This window comes from Heliangelus exortis, chromosome 3 (assembly GCF_036169615.1).
Source record: "Heliangelus exortis chromosome 3, bHelExo1.hap1, whole genome shotgun sequence".
NCBI classification, from domain to species: domain Eukaryota; kingdom Metazoa; phylum Chordata; class Aves; order Apodiformes; family Trochilidae; genus Heliangelus; species Heliangelus exortis.
The window spans coordinates 53206553-53215251 of NC_092424.1; positions in this window are offsets into that span (position 1 = coordinate 53206553).

An 8699-nucleotide genomic window follows, 5' to 3' on the forward strand; every position below is an offset into this window, starting at 1 on the left:
GCTTTTCACAAGGCAAGCAAAGAAATACTATATCTTCATGCTGTAATATAATATATAATACTTCATGTAGCTTTCTTGAACAAGATGTCTCTTGGTTTATATTTTATATTTTATTTATCTGGCTTGCCAAAGTTTTAGAAGCTGGAGCATACTCTAACCTGCTCCAGAGGTCTGTGGCACCTAGTGGGACCAGCACAATGAGGGAGACTAGTGTCCCAGCTTTGATCTGCCCTGTGTCTACATGTAAGTCACTGACACCACTCTGTACTTTATTTTCTCCTGCTTTCCTTCACATATCTGTGTTATTAATTTGGATGCATCCCCTTCAGAGAGAGAGACTCTTTCAAGTTTTCTAGTCACTACAGCAGAGATGGCTGACCTTTCTGTGAGGCAGTGGCCAGTTCCTGAGACACACATACAGGCAGTGCATTGCAGTGAGATGCGGTGGCGGGAGGTCTGAGACCTCTTGACCTCCTCGTGGTCCTTTCCCTCTGTGGCTAGAGGGCTCTGACTGGGCTTGCAGTTGGATCCCATGGCAAACAATTGAGGTTTGCCTCCACAGGTGTTCCTGGTCTTGCTTTGCCCAACAGTCTGGTCTTAATCCTAGACTTAGGGTTACCTTCATGCTGTCTCAGCCTTGTTACTACTGAATTTTTCACACCTAAGCCTCAGGAAAGACAAGCCGGAGACCAGTTGCCTACAAGGGAGATCTCGGTCCTACCAGGTGTACTACATAATTACTGCTGTTAATGGAGATGACTGTCACAAGCCTGTTTTCCATTTCTGCAGTGAGAGGTTCTGCAAAGCCTGGAGTGAAACAGGGAGAGGGGCCTGGGGACTGGCAAGCTGCTTTCAGCAGAAGTCACTCCAATAAAGGTGAAAAAATAACTTATGCTGATTTCAGGGCAGAAGTCCGAAGAAAAGAAGGAGTAGGAAGAGGAGGATTCCTGCCGTGGGAGCAGCCAAGCAGAGCAGTGTGTCCCTGGCACAGGAGGAGTGGAGGACATGCCTTCCGCAGGGATTATGCAGAGTTGTTGGAAGTGAAGCCTGAAACCCAGCAGAACGGAAGCTTGGAAACCAAACCCTGGACTGAAGCGGGTAATTTACCTTATTTGAAATAAAAACAGCTTAAGTTGAAGCCAGCTGGAAATTCAGCTGAATTGAGGCTGCAAGCAAAATTAGCATAGCGCTCTGCAGGTTGAAACATGGGGGAAGCAGAATGAGGGATGGAGTCTTGACGGCTGGCAGCAGAGGGAAGCTGCTGCTGCTTCTGCAGTCCTATTCAAAATTATCCCTTAAAGCTAAAATCATTGCAAGACCAGGCTGGAAGACCATAATAGTGCCTGCTGGCCTTAACTGCAACAAGCTTAAAAAGACAACTGCAGCAGAATCATCATCAAAAGGAATAAGAGTATGAATAGCCCCTGAGACCAGTAGAGCATGGTAAGTGCAAATGACAGACTGAAACATCTTGGCCAGGAGTCTGTCAATGTAAATCAATGTTGCTATGCCACTGACTTCCACAGTGGAGCTGGGCCAGTTTATTCCATAATCCAGATCTAGAATGTAAGTATGTATACCCATGTCTGCAAAGTTCACTGTGCTGCGTGGGGGCTGGGGAAGAGAGGGCCATGGTCTGCCATATCATGTTGAGAGACCCAAGATAGCTCTCATGATGTTTGTGCATCAGAAAACATCTAATCATAGTGGTAGCCAGGCAGGCTAACTCAGCCATGCGAGCTAATGTATCCTGCTACTGCTGTTAGACTAATTCCAGTCCCCAAGCTAATTCTTGTAGAGCTAGCTTGTAGAGTTAGCCTGTATAATTCAACACTACATTGCATTGGCAAAGCCTTAAGGAGTATGGCTGTATATATGTGCAAGCAAGAGAGCACAGTTAAGTGCACTGCTGTACTCACAGGCTTGTGTGTATCTGGGAATTTTATTTGCCTCTGTACTGATGATCAAAGATCCTGTTCTTTTCCAAATGTTCACAAAGCAGTCCCTGTGTCAGTAAGCGGCTTAATTTGAAAGACATAGTGTTTAATGTAACCAGCTATAATAGGGCACCAAGGATTCTGCTTCTGAGTATTTTCCCTGCACTTACACCAGCAGCAATAAAGGTAACCTCTCTTTAAGTTCTTTCTCAAGAACTGATACTTCATACCAGTGTGCCACGATGCAATCCAGTGTCATTACATTCAGGGTAAGATAGTATCATGACTGAACAACATCATAGTCTTACTGCAAGGTAATATTTTCCAAAGTTTGAAGTGATTTTTCTGGACTACAAATACCACAGAAGCAATCTGTTATAAAAGGGAACTGGAATATGTATTTTAATACAGACCATGCAGAGTAGTCAGTGTAACAACTATCACCATTTTATTTAGTTAATCTGAGTGTTGTTATAATATCCCATTGTCTCAGGATCTCTGCTGCATTCATGGGAACCAGCGGCTGGGTGGAATGTGTGATCAGCAAGTTCACCGGTTTTGGCAGTGACATATAAACATGAATGAGCCTAGACATGCTTGGAAGCCCAAGAAAGTATTAATTGCTCAGTGTTTTCTAATGAAGGGGTTTGGAGCAATAAGATTATAGAAGTCGTCTCCATCTTGAGGAATAAGAACATGTCCATGTTGAGTCAGCTGAGAAGTGACAGCAAACACATTTTCTAAAGGAGGCATTTCTATGTTATTATGTTTTCCTTCCAAAAACAGGCCCTATCCCTACATGAAATTTTGAGACAAGTCATCTTCTATATATCATGGATTCCACACACATAAAAAGAGAAAAAAATACACAGTGGGCTTTTTTTAAAATCTGTTTTTCCAGAAAGAAATACTGTTGCAGACATAAAAGTTTTTTCCAGGCTTGCCCTGGGCACTCCTTGAAATACGCTGTATGGACAATATGCAGTCAAACATCTGGCTGTCTCTTGGAGATATTCATCCTGTCTCTCCTTGGCAAGCTGGGTTTCCTGTACAGCCTCACTGAATTTATTGCCTCATTGTCGTGGAAAAAAAATCGAGGCTAGTGACAGACCATGTATGGGTATGAAACAACCAAGATGAACTAGAAGGGGGAAAAGAAAGAAAAGTGAGTATAATTACAAGTCAATTAAATATAAATCATTACAGGCATAAGAGGAAAGGAGCAGCATGCAGAAACCTGCAAGAAATACAGGTGTTCTCTGACTTTCTCCCTCCACCCTGAGGATTAGCAGGGCTGAGGAGCAGTGCCTCTACTAGCAATCTTTACATCTGCTGGGTGGGATTTCCAGCCATAGACAAGCACAAGGTAGATTAATGATGGAGCAGCACCATTAAAGAAAGCAGTGACAGGGGGCTGAGATCTTTTGGCCGGGTTGGTTTGTGCTTCCATTACTGCCTGGTAACACATAACTCTTTACGAGGGCATAAAATTGCTCTTTACTAATGTTTTTCTCATTCAAAGGTCAGCAAAGCCACAGTGAAAGTTAAAGAGGAGCAGAGCATGGCTCTAATGGGACTGCTGAAAGCAGCCAGCCACCTTCAGAGTATCAGGACTTAATCTCATAAGGTGAAAGCTGTGCCTGCTCTTCCATCCACAGAGCTGTTGCCTTCACCATGAGCCATAAGAACGTGTTGCAGGCAGGATGGCAACTGGGGGCTGCTTTTACCACAATGCAGATTTGCCCAGCTCATGAGTGGTTTGTAAAAAAAAAAAAAAAAAAAACACAAACCTTTCTTTATTCAGACTGGAGTACTGTCCAGAGTCAGACCAAAGCAGGCCAAGATAACCTAGTCCTGTCTGGAGTGGAAAATGGCCTCAGCTCATTTAAAAGAGTCACAGACCCAAAGAGTGCTTTTTTTGCAGAGGCACCATTCCAGTTCTGACACAAAGGCACAGGCAGTGTAAAGCAGCGTGGCTCCACAGACAGTTCACACCAAATCAGCTGCTGGCCAGCATGTTAAAAAAAAAGCCCTTGAATTGTCAGTCAGTCTGTGCTTAATTATTTGCTTCCTACCCATTTCCCGTGATTCTATACCAGCTCCGACAGGCAACAGTGCCATTGAGAATCTGCTGATTCAAATCCCTCCCTCCCCAGCAGAAAGCCAGTGGGAGGAAGGAAGAAAGAAACACAACTCGACATTCTATTTTTCCCCCTTCAAATAAACCCCTAAATTGCTTCTTTAATGCACTCGAGGTTTTGAGCGGGGTAGGAAGCTCTGATACAGAATGGGGCTACAATTTTGTTAAAGCTAAGCTCTGCAGCAAGCCTGTGAACTCCAATAAATTTGTAACTCAGCTCCCAGTCAGAAACAGAACAATAGCCTCTCCTGTTTAATTGTGGATTGCAGCGAGTGGTTTCATGCTCAAACCCTCTTGTAATGTAGTCCTCTCCTTTTAATCATCAAAGGTGATCTCTGCCAAAGCAGCTGACAGTTGCATTTGATCAAGTGTAATAGGAACAGTCAGATCTTCCAGGATCCTTGTAGTTACCCATTTTCCATGTGTAATTCCAGTCTATTTCATACAAGTTTAATATGACAACTGTATTACAAAATTAGAGGGAGGATTTGGAGTGAGATGACTCACTGTTTTTTATTATTATTATTATTATTATAAAATCTGAACTCAAAACAAAAGCCATTCGCTATTCCCAGCCCTGCTGCTGACCTCCTCTGTGACCTTGAACAACCTTTGATGTCGAGATTGCTTCTTCCGCTTTGCCTGTCATGGCTGTTTAGACTGTGAGCTGAGCAGAGCAGGGACTGCCTGGTTTGGGTCTCAGTTTAGTAGCTAGCACAGAGGAGTATACACTTAGAGTTGGTGACACCTGGACATTAACACCACCTGCATATATATTAAAAGCTATATGAATATTTATATTTACCACAACACATATCTATCTCTATATATACCTAGGCAAACATGCTTCATAGTGGTTTTAAATCTGTAAGGAATTCCGGTTTCAACCAAGAACGAAGACCCATCCTCCATCCTTCAATACAACTGCGCTTCAAATAAATTTACCAGGAGAACCTCTCTTGGACTTTGCCCTGCTGTTTCCACAGTCCAGTTTACATTGGCCCTGGCAAAGGAAAGCAAAATGTCTGTTATCTGTGCCAGCTGCCATCTAGACCCACCAGGAATACTCAGAGGTGTCCATTGCCAAGGTGTAGACCACATCTACTATGCAAAGTCCGTTCTTTATGTTATTACCATGGGTCAGGAGGAGCATCAAATCTCTTGCACTTGTATCTGATGTCAGCATTTGGGAAGGTGGTTGGTGGCAGGGAGGGAAGGGCAGAAGTCAGTCAAAATGAAAATGGCTTGGTTTAATTAATTGCAAGCACTGCTTGAAGGACCAGCATGTATATTTAATCAGTTGCCTAGTAACAAACGGTGTATGATGTGAATGCTATCAGCCCGCGGCGTGAGCAAAGGATGGTCCCTTTCTGGTTTTATCAGCCGCCAGCATGCACACTCTGGTTGTTGCACACCCTTGCCCCCGGAAGGGCTGCTCTGACACCTCACAGAGCCATGCAGTGGCAAGAAGTACCCCCCATTTTGGCTCTGCCTTTTCTGCTCCTCCCTCAGACATCTCAGAGAGAAGATTGTTTCTTCTTACAGGGAGTGACCTTTTCAGTGGTGATTCAAATGACAAGAAAAATTATCCAGAACTCCCCTCCCCTCCACCCAGCTTTTTTCTTTATGAAGTTATATACACACCGGGAATAGAGTGCAGGCATTGCTGCTGCTCACGTTCTCTTACTGACACCAGTGTCACCATTAACAGTATATATCTTCCATAAAAACCTGTGCAGAGAAAACCAGAGAATCATTGGCACTGGGGCAGAATTAATAAGAAAGTGGGGTTTTTGGTTGGTTTTGGTTTTTGCACCTTTTTTTTTTTTTTTTTTTTTTTTTTTTTGCAGTGACCTTAAAGAAAGAAGGGCAATGAATGGATAGATGCTGGATTGCAGCACATAAAACCAGCCCAAGACAAACTGTACAGTTCTGTTTCCTGTAGGTGAAAAAATAACTCATGACCTGACAGGCAACTGAACATTGAGTACTCCTTTGGTGCTAGTTTTAGGAGAGAATTTGACAACAAGAATTTGCTTGTAGTTTTCCACCACCCGTATGCCATTATGTTAGCTGGGCCTGATAATGCAAGGACACAAAAAACACTCACACCGCCTATCCATATTGCAAAAGAGAAATAAAAAGGGAACATCCATAAAATAAAAGTTCCCATTTAGGTTTTAACATGCCATGACAATGTTTGTGTGTCCTTATCAGGGCTTCCTTTTCTCCATCCCCCCCTTCTCAATTTGTAAATCCCACTGGATAAAAGACTACATCTTCCATAAAGAATTCCCACCAGAAATCTTTATAAATCCTCCATCAGTGAAATACTCTGCTGTCATGCTGAGTAGAAGCTAATCTAATTAAGACAGGATCTGCTAAATTTAATAGCCTGCTATGAATTTTTACGGACATCTGGTAACTGGAAGGTTGGAACGGCTCTGACACATCAAATACACATTGTCCAAATGACCAGTATCAGTCTGATTATTTTCCCTTTTCTAGTCACTTGTAGCTGATGTAGGATGCAATCACCCCCTCAGGATACACCCACATGACTCCATCTCAAATTAATGGAGGTTACGGTGTGTGCATGTTGGAAAGCAGAAATGGGCCTCTGATGCTTCTTCTAATGTTGTTTTTTCTCAGTTAATGAAGGATTGGGATATACCTGCATTATATTTCATTGTTTACAAATACTGTAAATGGTATAGCATGAGCTGGAGCATCTATTAGCACGTTTGTGTTTGGAATCTGCAAGTTACAAGCACAGGCTTGATGTGCAGCTTTCCTCAATCAAAGTCCTATATCTTGACCTCTGGCAAGGCACAGTATTCCCAGTGAGGATGAGAAGCTCCACCATTTTAATCATCTCTCCTCAGCCCAACAGCAAGATGTTAGCAGGGAAAAACAAAGTTTGGAGGATAGGGTTGTTGGGGTTTTTATCTCTTAAGCTTCTAGTACCAAAACCAGTTGAAACCCTCTAGGGGACCCCAAGAAATAGTGAACTGAGATGCTGCAGGGCTGGTCCCATCTTGTGAGCTGTTACCACAAGAAGGGGTCATGTTTGCAGAGTGCACGTCATTCTCCCCATACTCATGAACCACAGTCTGAGAATGCTACACTAATGAGCTCCTGCTATTTTTGTGGTTGACTAACTCATCAACAGAAAAAGTGCATGAACATTACTTCCACCTGGCAGATCCCCCTGGTGTTTAGTTCTCCCAGGCATCACTCTTAGATGCTTATAAGAAAACCACAAGCAGACACATGTACATACTTTACACTCATAGTTATGTAATTTTCAGACAGGACAGACAGAACACAAGGCACAATGCCAAACCTTTCAGAAAAGATAGTTTACACTTTAAAACACATTTCCTTATTTGCTGTCTTGGTAAATAAACCATTTTTCTTAGACTCCCCTCAGCCATCCCTCCCCACACCCTTAATAAAGGACTACAGCAAATTCAGCAACACAGTGGGAGTTGTGTCAACCTGATGTGATGAGTTGGCACTTGAAAATTTAATCTCTTTACCATCCACTAGCATTAAATCTGTGTAGTGTGACTTTTAAACACATGCCAAAGAGCAGGGAAGTTGGGAAGTTACAGTCCTGGATTACAAATTCCTTAAGAACTGGCTTCATGAAATCAGAACAAACACTTCTGGGGTCAAATGGAGAAAACCGGGCTCCATGTAAACAGAAAAGCCTCACTAAAGTAATGCGAATGTTGGTATAGTTAAACTGGAACATCTGCAGTGAGGAGACAGGAAATCCAACTGAATGGTTTGGTACATGCACGACCCTGTGCACAGGATAGTCCGTGTGACAGTCAGTGAACATCGATGTCATGCCAGTGGCGCTGCATTGACTTACTCCAGACAGAGTAAACTGTTTGGCTTGGAGCTTTGATGCTTCTCTGCAGCCATGAGTACACCCTGAAACACCAAACAGCAAGGTGGGCACTGCCACACTTTCTGAGGCAAAGGATGGAATAGTACATCTCCCTCCCCACGGATTATACCAAATGGGCCAGCCTTGTTCAGCCATTCCTAGGGATTTTTTGCCTGGCATCACAAAAGCTGGAGGGTCCCGCAGTCACAGAATTCCAAGCCAGGCCCCAGCCTCTCTGCCTCCTGTTGCACCGCACTGCTCCCTTCTGAGCATGGACCTCTGCACCCACAGAGGAGCAGCCTTACTTCACAGTTAGGACATTTTATATGTGCTTGGCAAGGCACAGTCTTGACCTGCTATGGATTAACTATCTGAATGAACAGAAACAAATACAGTCTGCAGAAGGATGTCTATGGCTTCGTTACGGAGTGACATTGAATCAATTGTGTGGACTGGGCTAATGTTGGTTATTCTTTCTAGGGAAAATGTGAAATTAACTTACAGTGGTTTAATGTGATTCCAGAAATGAGGTATACATCTTGCCTGTAATAGCTTTTGATTGTCAATATCCATGTTTGTTGTTACCCTCCATTCAGAAACAAATGAGAATGTGCAAAGGGCAGTAAGGGTGTACAAATGTTGTTTGCTGATGGTAAATAAAATGGAATTTAAAGTAACACGATCAAAGCATTAGCTGAAAAGTATGTGTATTTATATTAGT